Below are 20246 nucleotides of genomic sequence, written 5' to 3'. Positions count from 1 at the left end.
TGAATGACACCCGGATGAAAAGAATGCAAAGGCCAAATTATTAATTTTTTTAAAACGAATTAATGTTAAAGATGAAACACACAACAACCTGGGCTTTGGATAAAGAAGAAATATTTCAATTTTTTCTCCTTCCTTTTTTTTCTTCCCTCCCTTCCGCCTTCCATTCTCTCTCTCTCTCTCTCTCTCTCTCTCTCTCTCTCTCTCCCCCCCCTCTTTCTCTCCTCTCCGCCCCCCCCCCCCCGCCCCCCATCCTCTCCTCTCTCTCGGTTCCCTGTCAGCTGAGACCCAGGGACCCGGCTGCCCAACAGGTGCACTGCGAGCCCTGCCGTCCAAGGCCGCAGAGGAGGCCACCTCTGGGGCGGGGTGGCGTGGGAGGGACGAGGCACTGCCGCGGGGGAGGAGGTGAGGCGGTGACTGTGGGGGCCACGAGACCCTAGCCCGAGGAGCCCACGGACAGATTGAGCGCCGGTCCGGGTCGCGCCTGTGCTGCCATCTGCTGGCCGCCGCGGGGAGGGGGCGCACGGGCAGGGACCGCCGGACGTTTGGCGCCCTGGTCCCCCGGCCTCCCGCCGCCTCCTCCCGCGTCGGGGCTGGCGGGTCCGCTGCGGGAGGTTTTGCATGAGACGCGGCTCCGCAGGGCAGCACTGTTAGACTGATTTGCATGCGTTGGCCAGGACGGCAAAGCCGGGTGCTGGAGTCCAAGGTCCACGTGGAGAGAAGGGGGCGTGCCCAGGCGAGGTCTTGCAGCCGCTGGGCCCAGCGGGGCGTTCACCACCGACACCCCGGGGGTCCGCGGGACCCCGGCGCTCCCGGTGAGGCCCTCGCACGGCCGCCGGCCTGCCGCTCCCGCCGACTCTGGCCGTTAGCTTCGGAAAGCTGGTGGAAGACGCCACGGAAAGATGTTTGCTGCGGGGCCGGGGGCGTTTGGAGCCGAAAAGTTCCCGGAAAACGCCTGTTCCCAGGAACTACGCCAAAACCCGCTCATCTCCAAGTTCCCTTGAGTGAGCCCCTCCTGCTCCCTAACTCCCCCCGCAGCCTCTGGGGGTGTCCGGGACGGTCCCGCAGCTCCCGTGGGTTCACTTGAGCCCACGGGGCCGGGCCGGGGCGGGGCGGGCGGTTTGGGCGCCCCCTATCGATAGGAAGCTGGGCTCCGAGGCCTGTGCTCGCTAGGGTCCTCACTTCCCTCTTGAGTGACTGACTCACACGCGAGTCCCAGGCCCGGCTCCCTGGAGCCGCCGGGAATCCCCTGAAGCGACCGCATGGCCAGGCGCCTCCCTTCCAAGCCCGAGCCCCCACCCGGCCAGCGATGACCCACCCTGGGGACCCCCCTCCAGGGCCGCCCACTGAGCCAACGCCACTTCCCTGCGAGGCAGCCCTGCCTCGGGGCATCCTCCTGCAGGTGCACCCATTCCTCGTCCGTGGGGTACTTTCCAGCACCGGCCCCTCCCTCTCCCGCCTCCCTCCTCGTCCCACGTGTTTATTGAGTGCCCACGAGGCGCCAGGCGCTGGGGTTTGTCTCGCTCCATTCCTGCTGCTGTAGCAAAACGTACCATGGGAGAGGCACCACGGGGGCTGGCAGTGGTGGTGCATTTAAACCACTGCGTGCAGCGCCTGCGTCCCAGCCGCCCCCTGCTAGTGCGCCCGGGAAAGCAGCGGAGGACGGGGCAAGTGCTTTGCCCCTGCACCCACAGGGGAGACCCAGCTGGAGTTCCAGGCTCCTGACTGCTGGGACTGTTTGCAGAGTAGACCAGCCCTTGGAAGATTCTGTCTGTCCCTCGTGTGTGTGTGTGCGTGTGTGTGTGTGTGTGGCTTTGCCTTTCAAATGAATCAATAAAATCTTTAGGAGAAAATGAAGAGCAGACATTCACGGTTCAGGGAAGGGGAGTTCAGGGTCAAGTTCGCAGCAGGTGCTGTGTCCCGGGAAGGCTTGCTGTCTGTGTCAAGATGGCGCCTCTGCTGCTGCCTCCTTGCAGTGAGGAAGGGGAAGGGCAGAAAGCACTCAGGCTGTGTCCTTAGCTGGCGGGAGACACGGAAGGAGCAAGGGCCAGCCCCCCCCCCCATCAGCACTAACCCACAGAACCCTCCTGGCTTCAGCGCCCCCTACAGCCCCCAGTCTTAACTCCCGCGCTGGGGGGCCTGGGTTCCAATGGGAATTGAGGGCAGGCATGCTTACTCCACAGTGGGTTTCAAACAAGAACAAGACAGGAGCCCTCGTGAGCTCCTGCCTGGTCTGGGAGGTGGGACAGAGCACCCTGAAACTTACAATTCGGGGCGACAAGGGCTGCGACGGAATGCCAAGGGAGTGCGGGGCATGTGGGAGTGGACCAGGAATGGAGAGTCGGTGGAGGAGCTGATCTCCCGGCTGATGCCCAGGCTGACTTAGCATGGAGGGAGGCAGGGCAGGTGTCTAAAAAGAGGAAGAGCGTGTGCAGAGAGCCAGAGGCCAGCGAGCCGACGGCGGCCACGTTCAGTGTGGGCAGAGCTCAGAGACGGCAGATGAAGGGGGGGGGGATCCCAGAGGGGGAAGAGGGAGCCTAAAGGATTCTGCTGCCTGCAACCACTTCTGGATTCTGGCCTTGCTGGGGCCTGGTGAGAGAGACCGGCAGCTCCCCGAAGGCAGGTACGCTCTGGGTCCTCCCTCAGCACGTGGGCTGGGCCGTGGCCAACACAGGCCTGCGGGAATCCCTGGGCAACACGGAGACCCACAGTGGGCAGGGGCCTCACAGAGACGGCTGTGCCAGTGCAGGTGGGCTCAGCAGGCTCTGGGTGGCAGGACGAGGTGGATGTGTCGTGCTGTGTGGCACCGGGGTCCGGCTCTGGCCAGCTCCACCTGCCGTTAGCTGTGAGATCGTGGGCCCCTTTCTGGCCTTGGCCACAGAATATTGCAATCTTAAGCTGAAAACCACTAGTCCCGGGGCGGGGGGGAATACAAGGATGGATTCTGTGTTTCCTGCCCTCTGGGGTCCTCGACTCTCGGCTCTGTCCTACTGCGCATGTGTTGAACGGTGACCACAGTGTGCAGCAGGAAGGGACGTGGGAAGCTTCAACTCAGCCATTGGATTGCGGAGCGTTTCTCAAGTCCCTGCTGCTCCCCAGGGGCAGCCAGTAACCCAGCAGCGCGGACCCCCAAACGCACCTGCTTCCGCGGGGCGGCAATTCGCCGCATCGCCACACGGTGGCGCTCCTGCTCCCCTTTCCTTTAACCTAGATGCTGTGTAAGTTTTAAGAGCAGTAACGAGGGGCCCCTCGCCTTGGGCAGCCACACAGTAAGAGAACTCCCCCAGCCTGCAAACTCGGCCCTTCCAGGCTCCTGCTCAGGTGGGGGTGGGACCCTGGGGTGAGGTTCCAGCTTGCATCCACTCCAGGAAGTGGGTGGCCAGGCTGTCTCAGGGGACAGGATAGGAGAGAGGGGGCTGGGAGAAATTGGGGGAAGCGATTCTAGGGGCACTGGGCCTGGGCATGGCTGGGCTCCAGCTCGGTGGTCCTGCCTGCTGCCTGCCAGCACCTCGGCTGGGCATCCAAGGGTCACTCACGGGTTAAGAAAGAACCGGACAGCAACGGGTCCAGCTGCTGGGTGGGCGGAAGGCCAGGTTCTCACCAGTGCGTGAAGGACTCCAAGGACAAAGGGTGGGATTTATTAGCAAAGCAGAACCGCACGCTGCAGAGGGAAGGTGGGCGGCAGAGGTGAGCCCCGAGGGCCTGGGCGCCCCTTTCTGTGGCATCGAGGCTCTGGGGCTGCTGCTTTGGGTGGGACTTTCCAGGAAAGAAAGGAGATGGCCAGGCATTTTGGGACTTCCCGTCTGCTGGTCTCAGACGAGCTGGTGTCAGGTGCATGATGGGAGCAGGAGTGTCTGCTAGGCTTGCTGACGACTCCTGTGTTCATGTCTTCTCGGGATAGCCACAGAACTCCTGCCTGGAGGCTGCAGAGACGGCGGAGGACACGCGGGTTTCTCCCGCCTCTGGTTACGGCGACTAGTGCTCCTCCCAGCAAGCCGTGTGCATGCATGTGTAGCATGTACATGCCTCTCTATGTGCATGTATTTGCATGTACATACGTGCACGCACTGTGCGCATGTACACACGTGTAATGCATCTGCATGCACTGTGTACACGCATGTGCATTGCATGTGTGTGCGTGTGTGTATGTGTACATGTGCACGTGTGTGCTGTGCATCTGCACGTGTGTATACATGGCCGTGTGTGCATGTGTGTGTGTGGCATGCATCAGCCAGCCTGGAAAGAGCAGCCGTCTCCCAGTGATGGGTCCTCACATCCCTCCGTCAGGGCCCCACGAGTGCCTGGGCCAATTCAGCGAGCAGGAAGCCCCGTCTCCCCCGCGTCCTGCCTGGTCTGGGGGCTTTGGGCCTGGGGCTTCAGCTCCCAGACCTAGGAAGGGAACTCACAGGAAAGGGACGTGCAGGGGGGAGGGAGGAGGCTGCGGGGGCCTCAGGGAACGCGGACCCCTCGAGGAAGAAGAGAAGCGGAAGCCCCGCCTTCCCTCCCACATGCTGGGCGCTGTCTCAACCCCACCGGGGCCAGGAAGGAGCGGGAGGGGGCCGGGTCATCACCCAGGAAGGAGCGGGAGGGGGCCGGTCATCACCCGGGGCTCGGCCGCCAGAACCGCACCGCCGTTGCGTGTATTTTGCAGGTGCCGGCTGTCTCTGGATCGGAATTCCCTGGAGGAGGAGCCCTCTCGCCAGCCACCCTGCCCTGCAGGGGCTCTCCTCCCCCACCTCCGCCACCAGCACACAGGGTAGGGGTGCCACCAGGCTGGTCCCGTGGCCACAGGCGCACTGCATGGACGTGGCCTGTCCACGTGTTGCCAAGGGAGGAAGACGCTTGTCTTGTGCTCTCGGGGAAACAGAAAAGAGTGGTCGGTAAGGCCAGATCAGGGGGCGACCCCAAAAAGCATTGGAGGCAAGGTCTGGACACGCGTCTTCCTAGCCGCACTAGTCGCCGTGACCAGAGGTGGGAGAACCCTGCGTGTCCATCCACGGATAGGACGGAACAGGACGGAAACACAGCGGGATGCTATTCGGCCTCGGGGAAGACAGCTCTGACACTTGCTATGATGCGCGTGTCACGAACATCGCGAGGTTCCACGTACGCGGCGGAACACAGCGAGCTCAGAATCCCAGAGGCAGGAAGTAGAATGCCGGTGCCGGGGGCGGGGGTGGGGGCCCGGAGCTGGCGGAATTTCAATCCACCGGAGTCGGATGGCGTTGGCGATGGCTGCACAAAGGCATGGCAGTCCTCGGTGTCACCCAGCTGGACCCACCTGCAGACCACCAGGATGGAGTTTTATGTTGTATGAGCACACACACACACACACACACACTCACACACGCCCAAGGCCTCCACAGTCCCGGGTGGGAAAAGAACAGGTCAGGGTCTCCCACGTCTCTCCACTCAGCATTTTAATTTTATTTAAAATTAATGAAATGTGCAGATTTATACATTTTTTTCCGACAGGCAGAGTTAGACTGTGTGAGAGAGACAGAGAGAAAGGTCTTCCATCTGCTGGTTCACTCCCCAGATGGCTGCAATGGCCGGAGCTGTGCTGATCCGAAGCCAGGAGCCAGGAGCTTCTTCCAGGTCTCTCATGTGGGTGCAGGGCCCAAGCACTTGGGCCATCCTCCACTGCCTTCCCGGGCCACAGCAGAGAGCTGGACTGGAAAAGGAGCAACTGGGACAGAATCCGGCGCCCCAACCAGGACTAGAACCTGGGGTGCCGGCGCTGCAGGTGGAGGATTAGCCTAGTGAGCCGCAGTGCCGGCCGATTTATACATATTTTAAAATTGACTAATTTGAAAGGCATTTATAATATATATCTATATATTTGTTAAGATTTATTTATTTATTTGGAAGGCAGAGTGACAAAGAAGGGGAGACAGATTGAGAGAGAGAGAGAGATCTTCCATCCGCTGGTTCACTCCTCAAAGGGCTGAAACGGCTGGGGCGGAGCCAGGCCGAAGCCAGGAGCCCGGCGCTGCAGCCGAGCCCCCCGTGCAGGTGTGGGGGCCCAAGCACTCGGGCCATCTGCTGCGCTTTCCCAGGCCAGCCGGGACATGAGCTGGATGCCGGTGTTGCAAGCGGCACCTTCACCCCTTTCCATCTTTGAAAATGTTTCGAATTTTTGTTCTGAGAAAGTTAACAGACCGTGACTAGGGGTCACCCCCATGCGCAGCAGTCAGCGCCCACCCAGTCGGCTCTGTAGGCACCGTGTCTGAGCACACGCTGGGGCGCTCAGGACGTGCCCGTCCCTGGGCGTGCATCTCCTGAAGACAGGTGACTTCTGCCCCCACCTCCACCTGCGAGGTCGCTGTGGCACCCGAGAAGGCCACGGGGGCCGGCACTGCCGCATCAGGGCGCGGCCAGGTCCCAGCGCGGCGTCGGCGGCTGGACAGCGCCCCCTGCCGCCTTCCTCGGGTGTTGGCTTCGCCCCCTTGAGAACCCACGCGGGTATCGGAGGTCCCACGGTTGTCTGCCTGTGTCTCCCTGGGGCCGCTGACCTGGTTCCTTCGTCCCTCGCATCCTGAGAGTCAGCCCCAAGGTTTGGTGAGATTCAGGCTGGGGGTGTCAGGCAGGGGCTCCCAGAGGACCCCTCACAGGAGGCTGAGAAGTGACCCGTGGGGCGGAACTCTGTCAACCTCCCCTGCATCCACTGCTGATCCAAACAAAGTGGAGAATTTTCTAATTCCACCATTCCTTCTACATTTATGATTTTTTTAAGTTTTTTTTTTTTAATTTTTTAACAGGCAGAGTGGACAGTGAGAGAGACAGAGAGAAAGGTCTTCCTTTGCCGTTGGTTCACCCTCCAATGGCCGCCGCGGCCGGCGAGCTGCGGCCGGCGCACCGCGCTGATCCGATGGCAGGAGCCAGGAGCCAGGTGCTTTTCCTGGTCTCCCATGGGGTGCAGGGCCCAAGCACTTGGGCCATCCTCCACTGCCCTCCCTGGCCACAGCAGAGAGCTGGCCTGGAAGAGGGGCAACCAGGACAGAATCCGGCGCCCCAACCGGGACTAGAACCCGGTGTGCCGGCGCTAAGTTTTTTTTTTTTAAAGTCAGAGTTACACAGAAAGAGAAGGAGAGGCAGAGAGAGAGAGAGAGAGAGAGATTCCACCCCTGGTTCACTCTCCAGATGGCTGCAATGGCCAGAGCTGTGCCGATCTAAAGCCAGGAGCCAGGAGCTTCTTCTGGGTCTCCCACGTGGATGCAGGGTCCCAAGGACTTGGGCCATCTTCCACTGCTTTCCCAGGCCATAGCAGAGAGCTGGATCCGAAGTGGAGCAGCCAGAACTAGAACCGGCGCCCATATGGGATGCCAGTGCTGCAGGTGGCAGCTTTACCCGCTATGCCACAGCGCCAGCCACATGATTGATTGATTGATTGATTTTATAAGTGCAAAGAGCTTTCTCTTATTCACTGGGGCTGAACGTGGTTCTTCCAGTCGAGAGTGTCACCGATCAGTCTTTTCTCCAATTGCTGGTGTTTGTAGCGAGGTGGCGACATGGTTGGGTTCTCTTTCCGCTCTTTCTTGCATTTGAGTATCCACTTGAACTCACAGGTTTCTGCTTGCTCAGTTTCACGTTCAGTTGCAAGAAGGCCTTCTCGTGCCAGTGTGTGCGCTGCTTCTGCTGTAACGATGGCCACGGGCTGGGCGGCCTCGGGCAGCAGGAAGTGGCTCTGCTGGCTCTGGAGCCCAGGGCCAAGTGGAGATGTCAGGGGGGCTGCGGGGGGGACGCGCCCCAGGCGGCCGCCTCTGCCGGTCCCTCGCGGCCGCTGGCGCCCTCTGGCGTTCCCTGCTGGATGAAATACCGAGGCCGGGGCGCTTCATCCAGAGGCTCACTCAGCACACATCTGGGAGCGCCGGGAAACCATCTCACGCGGGGGAGGAAGCCAGACAGCAGGGACCTTGCCCGTTTTATAGGAAACCGGGCGACGCGCCCAGTGACTGAATCATCTGCTGAGCCCCAGCCCTCAAAGGCACCACCTTTAAAACTGCACCACGCGGGGCATGACGCTGGCATCCCATGTAGGAGCCGGTCCATGTCCTGGCTGCTCTGTTCCGATCTAGTTCTCTGCTGTGGCCTGGGAGAGCAGCAGAGGATGGCCCAAGTGTTTGAGCCCCTGAACCCACGTGGGAGACCCGGGTGGAGCTCCTGGCTTTGGCCTGGTCTAGACCAGGCCGTTGCAGCCATCTGGGGATGAACCAGCAGATGGAAGAATCCTCTCTTAATGTAACTCTTTCAAATAAATAATAAATCTTTAAAAAAAGAGGAAATTATGCCATCTAGGAGACAACAGAGTATCTTCACAAAGCTGAGAGAGGGGGACCAGTGTCACGGCATAGTGGGTTATGCTGCCACTTGGGGTACCAGCAAGTGACAGTCCCAGCTGCTCCCTGCTAATGCATCCTGGAAAAGCAGTGGAACACAGCTCACGTGTTCGGGGCCCTGCACCTCGTGTGCGACATCAGGATGGAGTTTAGGCTCCTGACTTAGCTCTCTGTCACTCTGTCTTTCAGTAAATAAATAAATAAATAAATAAATAAATAAAACCGATGGGGCCAGTGCTGTGGCATACTGGGTGAAGCTGTTGCCTGCAATGCCAGCATCCATATGGGCTCCAGTTCGAGTCCCGGCTGCTCCACTTCCAATCCAGCTCCCTAATGGCCTGGGAGAGCAGCAGAAGGTGGCTCAAGTGCTTGGGCCCCTGCACCCACATGGAAAACCAGAAGAAAATCCTGGCTCCTGGCTTCGGCCTGGCCCAGCCGCATTGTGACCATCTGGGGAGGGAACCAGCACATGGAAGATCTCTCTCTGTCTCTCCCTCTCTCTCTGTAACTCTTTGAAAAAAAAATCTTTAAAAAAATTGAAAGAAAGGAATTGTCAGCCTAGAATTCTATACTCAATGAAAATACCTTTCAAAAATAAATGTGAAATACACTTTTTCAGACAAATGAAGGTTCAAAGATTCACGACAAGCTCACATTATAAGGAGTGTTAAAGGATAGGGTTGGCATTGTGGCATAGTGGGTAAAGCCACCGCCTGCAGTGCTGGAAGCCCACATGGGTGCCGGTTGGAGTCCCAGTTCCTCCACTTCCAATCCAGCTCCTTGCTAAAGTGCCTGGAAAGCAGTGGAGGATGGCCCAAGTGCTTGAGCCCCTGCACCCGCGTGGGAGATCCCAAAGAAGCTCCTGGCTCCTGGCCCAGCCCAAATCATTACAGGCATCTGGGGGTGAACCAGTGGATGGAAAATCTCTTTCTGTATCTCTTCTCTCTGTAACTCTTTCAAACAAATAAATTTTTTAAAAAGAAAAAAATGTTAAAGGAACTTCTTTAAGTAGCAAGAGTATGATTCCAGACAGAAACTTGAATCCATGCCCCCCCCCCAAAAAAAAAGAATGCTGGCAATGTTAAATATGTAAAGAACTACAACATTTACAACATTTTTTCTGTTTATTTCTTTAAACATAATCGCTTATTTAAAAACAATAACAATGGGGCAGGTGTTGTGGCCCAGCGCATGAAGCCACAGCCTGCAACGCCAGCCTCCCATATTGGAGCAGCAGTTTGAGTCCCGGCTGCTCTGCTTCCAATCCAGCTCCCTGCTGATGCGCCTGGTAAAGCGGCAGAAGATGGCCAAGTGCTTGGACCCCTGCACCCACGTGGGAGAACCAGCTGAAGCTCTGAGTTCCTGGCTTTGGTCTGGCCCAGTCCCAGCTTCTGTGGCTATTTGGGGGGTACACCAGTAGATGAAAGATCCCGCCTCTCAATTAAATACATATTTAAAACAATGTTTCGTGGTGCTTGCAACCTATGTAGCAGCAAAACCCATGACAACAGTAGAACAGAGAACAGGAGGCAGGAAACAGAAGGAGAGTGATACAAGGTTTGTAAATTCAACTGACCTGTAATACTAGCCATTGCACAGAGAAGGTAATGAGTTATGGATACATATTGTTTTTTTTGACAGGCAGAGTGGACAGTGAGAGAGAGAGAGACAGAGAGAAAGGTCTTCATTTTCTGTTGGTTCATCCCCCAATGGCCACTGCAGCCAGTGCACCACGCTGATCCGAAGCCAGGAGCCAGGCGCTTCCTCCTGGTCTCCCATGGGGTGCAGGGCCCAAGGACTTGGGCCATCCTCCACTGCACTCCCTGGCCACAGCAGAGAGCTGGCCTGGAAGAAGGGCAACAGGGACAGAATCTGGCGCCCCGACCGGGACTAGAACCTGGTGTGCCGGCGCCGCAAGGCGGAGGATTAGCCTAGTGAGCTGCGGCGCCGGCCCAGAACTGTTTCATTTCCAGTTGACATGAACAGATACCAAGAAAAACCAACCATCAAAACCAGGGCAGACTTTTGGCCCAGGGGTTAAGGTGCCACCTCCTGCATCACAGTGCCTGTGTTCAACGCCGGGCTCCCTTCCTGAGGCCAGCTTCCGGCCAGTGCAGGCCTGAGAGGCCGTGGTGACGGCCCTGCACCCACATGGGAGACCTGGGCTGGGTTCCTGCTCCTGGCCCCTGCTGGGAGCTACTGTGGGCACTTGGGGAGTGAACCAGCAGAGGGGAGCTCTGTCTCTCTCTCTCTCTGATTCTCTACCTCATAACCAAATAAGTAAACAATAAGTGACGAACTATTAGTGTAAGTGACGAACTATTAGAATCAAAGAGTTCAACTAGATGTAAGAACCTAACAAAAAAATCAACAAGAATTTCTCTACTTCAGTGATAACCAAGCCTAAACTGAAAAACTCAGAAACGCACAAAATTAAGATTAGGAACTATACAGTGCCTGGTACCGAACGCTAACAGGCGAGGCCACTGGAGAGGGTGGAGAGCCCTCGGACAGTGCCCGGTTTGGGGGCTTCAGTGTGGGCCCAGGGGCCTGTGTGCTGGACGCTTGGTCCGCAGCGTGGGGTGCTGAGGTGGGGCAGGTGCAGCGGGTGGAGCCTGCTGGAGGGTGACTGGGTGCTGGAGTCTTCCCTCGGAGGAGATCAAGTCACTCTCACGGGACCCAGGCAGTGCCTGTGAGCGAGCTGGGAGTGATGTTAACCACGGACTCCGTCCTGGTCTCTGGCTTCCTGTCATGTGGTGTAGCCAAGGAGGCTCTCGGCAGAGGCCAACTCCAGGGAGCAGCCTGACCTTGGACGTCCAGCCTCCGAATCTGTGAGCTGCATAAACGGCTTTTCTCTTGCAAGTGCCCGGCCTCGGGCATTTCTCGATAGCGACAGAAAATGGAAGAACACAGTGATGCAGATCTGACACGGGGTGGGTGGGGGGCTGTGAGGAGGAGTCCCACAATGCACTGCAGTCTCAGGAGAGGGCCCCTCAGTCAGATGACGGCCTCCAGCTGACGCCCCCCACCTCAGAAGGACTGGCCTCCACGAGGATCCCTGTGGTTGCTTGGCCCCTGGCCGAGAGAGGTCGTGGATGTGTGACCCTGTTGCAAGTGTGGCCGCGGCAGCTGGGGCCTCCGTCAGCTGGCAGGAGGCAGGACTGACCCACTTTCTTGGCCTTCACAGAGATCTAAAAGTGAAACACGAAATATAAAGAATATCAATACATAGAACACTCAAGAATGATTTTTTATGACAAAGTGTAGGAAAAGGCAAAACCTCAAAAACCCAAAGTATAATGCTGGTTTTGGCAGCATTGACATAAAACTGGAACTGAAACACTCACACACACACACACATGCACACCCACACACGCACACGCACGCACACATGGGGAAGCCCGGCCACTGCATTAGCAGGACCTGCATGTCTGTGGTGCTTCCTTACTTAAAAGAAAATGAAAAAGTTACTAAGAGCAAGCAAAAATAACCAAAATTGAAGGACCAAATTTATACCTAATGTTACTATTATTTTTTAATTTGGGAGGCACAGAGACAGAGACAGACACACAGTCCTCCCCTGGTTCACTCCCTACATGCAATGACTGGGGCTAGGCCAGGCTGAACCCAGGAGCTGGAAACTGAACCCAGGCCTCCCACGTGGGTGGCAGGAATCCATCTGCTGGAGCGTTTACCACTGCCTCCCAGGGTCTACACTGGCAGGAAGCTGGAATCGGCAGCCCAGGCTGAGAATCAAACCCAGGCACTCTGGTAAGTGATGTGGGGTAACTTCTGGGCCAAACACCCCACTCCCATTATCTCCTCCCTTCCTCCCTCCCTCCCTCCCTCCCTCCACCCCTCCCTTCTTTCCTTCTCTTTTTATTTATTTGAAAGGCAGAGTGGCAGAGAAAGAGAGAGAGACAGGGAGACCTTCCATCTGCTGCTTCACTCCCCAAAGGCCTTATAGGTCAGGGCCAGGCAAGGCCAAAGACAGGAAGCCGGGCTTCCCACACGGCTGGCAGGAACCCGAGCACTGAGCCATCACCCGCCTCCTCTGATCTGCCCTGGCAAGAGGCTGGAGCCAGGCGCTGAACCCCAAGCACGCTGATGTGGGATGCAGGCGTCTTGATTACCACACGCCCACTCCCCAAATATATTTTTAAACATTGGTTTAAAAAGTTACTTGATTTATATTTTTCATCTGCCTCTTTAGCCTGTTCTAATGCCACGTGATTCAGTTATAACTATGACAAGCATTAGTCTCAATAAATTTAGGGTTAGGCTAAACAAAGTCAAAAAGAAAAAGAGGTGAATCTGATGGCTCCAAAATTCATAACTCTTTTCCACTGAGATACAATATAGACAGCTGATAGGTCCGATACCAGACTGGGAGGAGAGAGTTGAAACGTCTACAGCCAACAAGGGACACGTGCGTGGAACATATAGGGTACTCCAGCAAATCAACAGGAGAAGATCCTAACTCCACTGGGAAAACAGTCAAGAGACAGGAACTAGCAATTTACAGAGAGTAACACACAAGACGCCAATAGCACAAAAATGCTCCACTCATCATATCAAAGCGAGGCTCACACGTCACTCTGGCCCTGTTATATAGAAACAATTACAGAGTTGGTCGTTACCAAGTGTTAGCAAGAATACACAGGTACTTTTGTGGACTTCTGATGGGAGCAGAGACTCGGGCAGTGGTGTACCGGGGGGCACTTGGAAACTTGCAGAAAATGTGATTAAAAGATAAGCTTATTTTGTTGCAAAAATTTTTTTGAAGTCCATAGACAGTTTTTTCATAGTATGCATTTTCCATGAACTTAAAAATTTTAATTTCAAAATTTGAGATATGGAGAGAGAAACATCCATCTATTGGTTCACTTCCCGAACGCCCACAACCCCTGGGACCAGACCATGAAGAATACGCGGACTAGGAACTCCGTCCAGGTCTCCCATGTGATGGGAAGCACCCGTCCACCACCTGCTGCCTCCCAGGTGTGCATCAGCAGGAAGGTGGAATCAGGAGTGGCGCTGAGAATGAACCCAGGCACTCCTGTATGGGCAGGCAAGCATTTTTGTTAGTGTCTGAACTCCCAGGCCATAGGCCCGCTTCTTCATGAGCTTTCTGAAGACTCCTAGTGTATTTTTTTTAAGATGGCTTTTTTTTTTTTTTTTTTGACAGGCAGAGTGGACAGTGAGAGAGAGAGACAGAGAGAAAGGTCTTCCTTCTGCTGTTGGTTCACCCTCCAATGGCCGCCACGGCTGGCTTGCTGCGGCCGGTGCACCGCGCTGATCCGATGGCAGGAGCCAGGTGCTTTTCCTGGTCTCCCATGGGGTGGAGGGCCCAAGCACTTGGGCCATCCTCCACTGCCCTCCCGGGCCACAGCAGAGAGCTGGCCTGGAAGAGGGGCAACTGGGGAAAGAATCTGGCGCCCCGACCGGGACTAGAACCCGGTGTGCCGGCGCTGCAAGGCGGAGGATTAACCTAGTGAGCCGCGGCACCGGCTTGACTCCTAGTGTATTACAAGTAAATCCACGAACCCCAAGACCCTCAGCTTTACCCCTGGCTAGGTATCCCAGAGAAATTCTCGGCGAATCCACCAGGGGAGAAGTGCGGGGACATCCCTCACCATGTTGTCACTGACGGCAGTGTGGCGTGGCTCCCGGGGAGATGGAGGCACTAGGGTAGATCACATTACGGAGTCACTGCCAGCAGTTAGGGGCTACCGGCCAGGGGGACACAGAGCAACGTGGACGGAGCTTGCACACGTAATGCAGAATGGGGAAGATGGCCAGAAACAGATCACTGGCTACACCAAGATCTCACTGATACAGGGTAAACACACGCACCCTGCAGGGGCCCACAAAGGCTAAAAGATGCTTGTCACAGACGTTAGAATGGCTACTTACGGGACAGGCGGGAACTAGACGTGGGGAAAGACGATAAAAGGGAATGAGCAGGGGCCGGCATTGTGGCTCAGTGGGTTAACGCCCTGGCCTGAAGCGCCGGCATCCCATATGGGTGCCGGTTCAAAACCCAGCTGCTCCACTTCCAGTCCAGCTCCCTGCTTTGGCCTGGGAAAGCAGTAGAAGATGGCCCAAGTCCTTTGGGCCCCTGCACCCACGTGGGAGACCTGGAAGAAGCTCCTGGCTCCTGATCAGCACAGCTCCGGCCATTGCCACCATCTGGGGAGTGAACCAGTGGATGGAAGACCTCTCTCTCTCTGCCTCTCCTCTCTCTGTGTAACACTTTCAAATAAATAAATTAATCTTTAAAAATACACACACACACAAAAAAAGGGAATGAGCAGGTGCACAGTGAGAGGGCCCCTTTCTTTTTTTTATTTTTTTTATTTTTTGACAGGCAGAGTGGACAGTGAGAGAGAGAGAGACAGAGAGAAAGGTCTTCCTTTGCCGTTGGTTCACCCTCCAATGGCCGCCGCGGCCGGCGCGCTGCGGCCGGCGCACCGCGCTGATCCGATGGCAGGAGCCAGGAGCCAGGTGCTTTTCCTGGTCTCCCATGGGGTGCAGGGCCCAAGCACCTGGGCCATCCTCCACTGCACTCCCTGGCCACAGCAGAGGGCTGGCCTGGAAGAGGGGCAACCGGGACAGAATCCGGAGCCCTGACCGGGACTAGAACCCGGTGTGCCGGCGCCGCTAGGCGGAGGATTAGCCTAGTGAGCCGCGGCGCCGGCCGAGGGCCCCTTTCACAACCCATGGACGATCATGTGACCAACTCAGCCCTTGGCACCTGTTAGAGCCTGAATTTACTGCCCAACCCCACACTGAAATCCTAGCCCACTGCAGATGTAATCCGTTCAGATGAGATTACGGATGCGTTGGGGGTCAGGGATATAACACCCACATCCCGTGTTGGAGCATCGGTTTGCGTCCAGCTCTCTCCTGCCCCAGTTCCCTGCTAACACACCTCAGAAGGCTGCAGATGATGGCCCAAGCCCCCACCACACCTGGATGGAGTTCCTGACTCCTGGCTTCAGCTGGGCCCAGACATGCTGCTGCAACCATCTGGGGAATGAACCGTACATGGGAGATTCTCTCTCTTTCCCTCCATTACTCTGCCTTTCAAATTAAGTACGGAAAGCAAATAGGGTGGGATCCCAATTAAATACTCCGGCGCCAAGACCGACACCAGGGAGAGCCCATGTGAGTGCAACGGTGTAGGTCAGAGGGATGTGTCTCAAGCCGAGGGGCACCCAAAACTTCCAGCTGACCTGAAGCTAGGAGGGAGGCCTGGACAGATTCCAGTGTGCAGCCCTGGGGAGGAGCCAACACGGCTGACACCTTGACTTCCAATAAACCCCCACGTGCAAGCCACTGCATTTGTGGTGCTGTTTCAGCACCCAGGTCTCCCCGGAGTCAGTGCACGAGGGGAGCCGACCGGATCTCAGGGAGCGTCGGGCCTCCCACAGGAGCACTGACATCAGAGCTGGCAGCCACGGCGCCACTTAGCTCCCTGTGGGCACCAACGCTCCCTGCTCCCCCTCAGTCTTGAAGGGTTTTCCTTACGGTTGGTCCAAGGACCCCCCTCCCTTTATTCGATGAGCAGACTGACAGAGACAGAGACACCTTCCGTCTGCTGGCTCACCTGGGCCACCTCCCACTGCCCTTTGCAGACCCACGAGCAGGGAGCTCTGACGTGGACGCCGGGTTTCAACCTTGGCGTCTGACCTTGAACTAGCACACCTCCTGGGGACAGCAGAGAGAGCCTTGAGAGTTTGGAGGGAGACAGGCCCACTCCTGCACACACACCGCAGGAAGCAGGCATTTCACGGCTGGCAGGTGCCCCTCCTCCCTCCTCCAGGTCCCGAGTTTTCCTAGTGGAAGTCACGTTGCAGCTGACTCCGGGCAGAAGAACAGGTGTGAGCAGGTGTCACCCAGGTGAAGAAGGGAAGGCGTTCTTGCCACCTGTGGGCTCACGTGCTGGTCAGGAACACGGCTCGGGGAAAGCGAACATGTTTTGAAGAGGCACCCAGGTACCTTCCAACAGGAGCAGCAGGTGTGGCCAGGCCTCACGGCCGTGAGCTGTTGTCCTGTGCTCTCCCGCCTCCCCAGGGCCCTGTGTTCCTCCTCACCAGGCCTGCTCCCCCGGGGGCATACCTGCTTCCCAGCAACCTCTTAGCTGCTCGTCCTGCTTCCTCTCTGCTGTCCAAGGTGCTGGATGCAAAGCCGTATGCCGGCCAACACAGCGCTGCCTTGCCGCACAACCCAGAGGGCGTGCACGTGGGGCCTGTGTTTAGGTGACCTGAATCCCCAGGAGCACAGCCGTTCGAATGGTGCCCCCTGGAGTTGTGCAGTCGCAAGCCTCAACCAATGCCCGGGGTCTTTCCTGCAAAGCAGCAGGAAGGAGAATCTGGCTGGCTCAGTGAGAAGCTTTTCAGGGGCGGACCCAGGCCCACTCAGCGCTGTGAGCACCCGTGAGTCTGGGGTGGTTCTCAGCGGGCAGCTCAGGCCGTGGGCACGTTCTCTCAGAAGGGGGTGCGGCATCAGCACACCTCAAAAGGGAAATTAAAAAGCCAGAGGTGCAAGTAGCTTTAGAGAAACAAACAGTGGGGAACTCCCTGGGCAGTGACCGCGGGGAGGCACTGTCACCTCTAGGGTTTGAGTGTGTGGGGGGGAGCCATTGCTAACACACGGGGAAGCCGGGTGGGCAGTGACCGCGGGGAGGCACTGTCACCTCTAGGGTTTGAGTGTGGCGGGGAGCCATTGCTAACACACGGGGAAGCCGGGTGGGCAGTGACCGCGGGGAGGCACTGTCACCTCTAGGGTTTGAGTGTGTGGGGGGGAGCCATTGCTAACACACGGGGAAGCCGGGTGGGCAGTGACCGCGGGGAGGCACTGTCACCTCTAGGGTTTGAGTGTGGCGGGGAGCCATTGCTAACACACGGGGGAGCCGGGTGGGCAGTGACCGCGGGGAGGCACTGTCACCTCTAGGGGATGAGTGGGGGCAGGGGGAGCCATTGCTAACACACGGGGGAGCCGGGTGGGCAGTGACCACGGGGAGGCACTGTCACCTCTAGGGGATGAGTGGGGGGGGGAGCCATTGCTAACACACGGGGAAGCCGGGTGGGCAGTGACCGCGGGGAGGCACTGTCACCTCTAGGGTTTGAGTGTGTGGGGGGGAGCCATTGCTAACACACAGGGGAGCCGGGTGGGCAGTGACCGCGGGGAGGCACTGTCACCTCTAGGGTTTGAGTGTGTGGGGGGGAGCCATTGCTAACACACGGGGAAGCCGGGTGGGCAGTGACCGCGGGGAGGCACTGTCACCTCTAGGGTTTGAGTGTGTGGGGGGGAGCCATTGCTAACACACGGGGAAGCCGGGTGGGCAGTGACCGCGGGGAGGCACTGTCACCTCTAGGGTTTGAGTGTGTGGGGGGGAGCCATTGCTAACACACAGGGGAGCCGGGTGGGCAGTGACCGCGGGGAGGCACTGTCACCTCTAGGGGATGAGTGGGGGGGGGCATTGCTAACACACGGGGGAGCCGGGTGGGCAGTGACGGCGGGGAGGCACTGTCACCTCTAGGGGATGGGGGGGGGGAGCCGGGCAGCCCTGTGGGAGGGCCTCTTCCTCCGTCCACTGGCCCTGCCTCAACTTGGTCAAACGCAACAAGGAGGCACAGGCCGGCTCAGGTGCGACAGCACGAGGCAGCCTAGACAGTGAAAGACCAGCACAGGGTGGGGAGCCGTGACGGACGGGGGAGCCGGCCTGAGCAGGGCAGGACCACGTCCTCGGAGGACACGGAGCTAGACAGTGAGGGGAAGGGACGGGACTGCGGGGGCCTTGGGGGCTTGGGCTCTGACCTACAGGAGCCGTGTACAAGGGCGGAGTGACCGGATGGGGGCCGCCCCGCAGGCAGCTGGAAGCTGAAGCCCAAGAACAGCTCAAACGGAGGACAGCAACCTGCATTTCTCTGTCTCTCTTTCCTCTTCTGGCCAGACTTCTTACTCAGTTTCCTGTGGGACAGGACAGAGGACCACGGCTCCCGGTGCCACTTCTGTGACCCTCAGAGGAAGAGAAAAACCTCTCTTTCAGCATCCACAGATAAGGACCCAGGGAAGCAGGCTGACCGGCCTGGCTCAAGTCCCATGTCCGACAACGCGCCAGTCAACCTGGTTAGATGATGGGGGCCTCTGCTTGGCCAGGCCTGGTCCGCACGTGGTGGTCTGGGGGTGGTGCTATGTGGTCAGGCCGCGAGCACAGGAGGAATCCCGGAGGGGCGATCCGCTTCCTCAGAAGGGGCACACACGCAACGGCTGTCCACCATGTACATCAGCAGCACCGGTCCACAGGGCTCCGCCTTGACGCGGGCCAGCCAGGAAGGCCCTGCCCCAGGGAGGCTGCAGGTGGCGCCTGGAGGTAGCTCTCTGATTGACATCTGTTTAGCAGAAATCAACCCAGCGGAGCGTACGCTACCCCCGCACGGCCGTCTCTGCCCCGGTGGTCCACGCTAAGACAATCACCGGTCCTCTTCCAGAAGCAGTAGGACGCGGGACGGCCCCCTCGAGAGCCAGCAGTTGAGCTCTGCACCACGCTCTTCTGTGCAGTAGCAAGCATTCCTGCCGGGTGCGGCCAAGGAGGGGACAGGAGAGGAGGCCCCCAGAGCGCTGCCTGCCCCCTCCTCACTCTGAGCGCCCCCAGACCCTGGCGGTCCCAGGCGTCTCTGAACACGCCAGCGCCCTGCACTGCGGTGAGCGCAAAGCCGGGAGCCAGCTCCCGCGCCCCGGGGGCGCTGACAGAACCCCGAGCCCGCTCCCCACGCTATCCTCCAGCAAAATGAGCAGGGTGGACCCACCCGGGGAGTGACAGCTACTGCTGGCGAGCGCAGCAACAGGAAAACGAACGCGAACGGAAGCAGCGGCTGCGTTACGCACAGCGTCTTCAAGACACTCACGGAAAATGAGGATCACGAAGAGCCGCGCGGATTTTTAATTTTCTTTGCAAACGTTTGCTTTACTTCCATGTTCCCACACACACTTTGAGGTCCCCTTGTAGCTTTCCCGAGCCCACCCCGCACTCCCACGAACGAACGAGGCGTTACGACCCCAGGTCCCAGATGCAGAAGCCGAGGTTCGCCCCGTTAGCGCGATGGCTACAGCTGCCGTCAAAGCCCGGCCAGTTTCAATCCACAGATCTCGCCTCCGGGACCAGGCTGGACCAGCGCCCCCCACCCCCGCCCCCCAGCTCGTAAGCCTGTGCGTCCCTAAATCTCTGCTCAAAGTTCGTCCACGGCTCAGGGCCCAGGCCGGGCATCTGCTCGCCCAGAGCGCGTCCTTCGTCCTAACTCCCACGAGGGCGTCCTACCTGCCCTGGGCGACCCGCCGGCAGCCCCCGTGCACACCCCGGGCCCCAGCACAGGCTGCCCGGCCCCGCGGCCCGTTCGCTTCCCGGACGAAGGCGGTCAGCCGCCCACCAGGCGCCGGCTCCTGGGTGTCCTCTCCCACGTCCCCAAACCCGCTTCGCCTTGGAAACCCAGCCCGAAGCCCCCGGCCGCAGTCCCGGCTCGGCCGCACCTGCGCGGCCCGGGGAGCAGGCGCCGCGGACCCTCGCCTCCCGCCCACCGAGCCGCGGCGGAACCGGGTGGGGGGCGCCGCCGCCCCGGGGCGCCTCGTCCCGCCTGGGTCGGTTCCCAGCGCCGCCAGGCCCGGGCGCGAAGCCGCGGCGTCCCGAAGGCGGAAGCCAGCGAGGCTCTCGGCGGACGGGGGCCGCCCTGGGCCTTGGCGTCGCCGCCCCTCCCGCGAGGGTCCACAGGATCCGCCCGGGCGGACCCGAAGGAGACCAAATCCGCCGGGGTCGGGCCGCAGGGCGCCCGGCTGCAGCCTGTTTACGCCTCTGCCGCGGCGCCCGCCCGGCCGGCCCGTCACGTGACCGCCCCGCCCCGCCCCGCC

At 58.8% G+C, this 20246-nt stretch overlaps 1 long non-coding RNA gene across 3 annotated transcripts; it reads right to left on the bottom strand.

Annotated features, from left to right (window-relative positions):
• Window positions 1-9446: 9446 nt before the first annotated feature.
• Window positions 9447-20239, bottom strand: LOC127485443 (uncharacterized). 3 transcript variants are annotated; one of them, XR_016226407.1, is made up of 3 exons: window positions 18262-20239; window positions 15949-16689; window positions 9447-11527 (listed from the first exon to the last, which is right to left on the bottom strand). It is a non-coding gene; the product is annotated as an uncharacterized LOC127485443 (long non-coding RNA). The 3 variants fall into 3 exon arrangements; XR_016226408.1 differs by lacking the exon at window positions 18262-20239 and having other exon boundaries at window positions 15949-16049; window positions 16461-17302; XR_011382805.2 differs by lacking the exon at window positions 18262-20239 and having other exon boundaries at window positions 15949-17302.
• Window positions 20240-20246: the final 7 nt, after the last annotated feature.

This window comes from Oryctolagus cuniculus, chromosome 1 (genome assembly GCF_051225735.1).
Source record: "Oryctolagus cuniculus isolate XC-2025 breed Fujian yellow rabbit chromosome 1, ASM5122573v1, whole genome shotgun sequence".
Classification (NCBI taxonomy): Eukaryota; Metazoa; Chordata; class Mammalia; order Lagomorpha; family Leporidae; genus Oryctolagus; species Oryctolagus cuniculus.
Note: the sequence above shows the minus strand (reverse complement) of the source record. Positions and strands in the feature narration are given on the sequence as shown.